The sequence below is a fragment of the Nematolebias whitei genome, chromosome 16 (genome assembly GCF_014905685.2).
Source record: "Nematolebias whitei isolate Nwh7 chromosome 16, NemWhi1, whole genome shotgun sequence".
In the NCBI taxonomy this organism is placed as follows: domain Eukaryota; kingdom Metazoa; phylum Chordata; class Actinopteri; order Cyprinodontiformes; family Rivulidae; genus Nematolebias; species Nematolebias whitei.
The window spans coordinates 43,053,239-43,054,979 of NC_056513.1; the positions used below are offsets into that span (position 1 = coordinate 43,053,239).

Here is a 1,741-nt window from a genome sequence, read left to right on the forward strand (position 1 = left end):
TATTTTTATCAAGTGTTTGACTAGTTCATTGAATAAATTGTTTTTAACCCAACATCCCAGTAATTTACCTTTAGCTAGTATGCTCAACTTTGAATCCAGAGCCTGTAGAAACATATTGCCATGTTTCAGAGATTGGTCAATGGCTGACAACACTGCACAGAAAAGAGGCATTTGTTAGTTTAAGGCAGGATTTCACACCATTGACATTAAAACAAGACTTACCTTCCTTTTGACCAGCCCATTCTAGTTTTGCATCAATTGGCAAACATGACCCTGTGGGCAAAGTACTTATTCAGAAGATTCTGCATCATCATCATCATCATCAGGTCAGTTGTATTTGCAAGGCCAGTTACCATTTTTTTGTGTTGGTTAAACAGCATTTTGTTAAAATCAGAAGTCAATAAAATGTACATAAATCGTTTAATATATCTGGTAAATACTACTTTTCCATATGCTTGAAATAAAATCTCCAAGCAATCATGTACATTTTCTCCTGCAAACTTACTCTTTGGATGGGTAAAAATATTCTATTTTTTTTCCATCCTCACTTTAAACACAAGTCCCAACTTTAACAACTAAAATTCACTACACAATTCAAAGGGAATATATACAAACCTTCATTGAGCCACACTGCCACTAGAGAAATTACCAAGAACCAACTGCCTCCCATGGTTCTTGACACTAACTGTGAGAAGGGGACAACATTGAGGTTTAAAAACTCTATTCTCCCAGTTTTACAGCTGTAGCTCATCAGCTTTAATTAGCTCTCTCTTCAGAAATGTGTTCTTCTTCAGGATTCTTTGGTGGTTGCCAAACAACAATTTGGTGCATTACCACCACCGAGTGGTAAAATGTGTGGATTGGAGTGATGCTAATATATGAATAAATAAAACAAACACATGTCCTATCAAACAAACTTACTGTTTAAGATAATGCACTAAATCTGTATGATTTTTTAAATTTATCTGTAATTTTTCAGCAGGATGTAACTTCACTTTCATTTTAGTAAGACTGACTGTAAGTTGAATGTTTGTCCATGGATGTTTTTTTTTCAACTATTGTATATTTAAATATGCTCTAGTCTCATATTTGCCACAAAAGTCATATTTACCTGTAATGTTTACCTAATTTCAATAATGTCTTATTTATTCCTTTGCACCCATATCTGAGATGTGATATCATAGTTCAAGGTTTAAGGTTCAAGCTGAGGTTGTCATGCAAGTGCACACCTAAGTAATTGTAACTGGAGACCACTTCCACTGCAGATCCTCCTATGTATGTGTGTGTGTGTGTGTGTGTGTGGGGGGGGGGGGGGGGTGTTTGCGCCTTTTGAAATCGACAATCATCTCCATTGTCTTCTTCACATTGATGTGGAGGTTGTTCTTCCTGCACCAGCTCTCCAGGTGTTCCACCTCCTGCCCTGTAGCTGGACTCATCATTGTTTGTAATGCATCCAACCACTGCTGTATTGTCTGCAAACTTTACAATATGACAGCCTGGATGGGTAGGTGCACAGTCATATGTGAGCAAGTGAACAGGTGGGGGCTCAACACAGCCCTTAGGTGAGCCAGTGCTAATGATTATGGTGGAGGAGGAGAAGTTCTGGTTCGTCACAAATTGTAGCCTGTTGGTTAAGAAATCCATGTATTTGACCATGTTCTGATCCTGTTTCTTCCAGCTCACCTAATTTCCCCAGTTCTCTATTAAATGCTAATGAACCGTTGACATTTTCTTTCTACTT

General features: G+C 37.8%; 1 long non-coding RNA gene across 1 annotated transcript; it reads right to left on the reverse strand.

The window, feature by feature from the left end:
- Positions 1-74: 74 nt before the first annotated feature.
- On the reverse strand, positions 75-692 carry LOC119423222. The gene is made up of 3 exons (XR_005187447.1): positions 616-692; positions 223-273; positions 75-152 (listed from the first exon to the last, which is right to left on the reverse strand). It is a non-coding gene; the product is annotated as an uncharacterized LOC119423222 (long non-coding RNA).
- Positions 693-1,741: the final 1,049 nt, after the last annotated feature.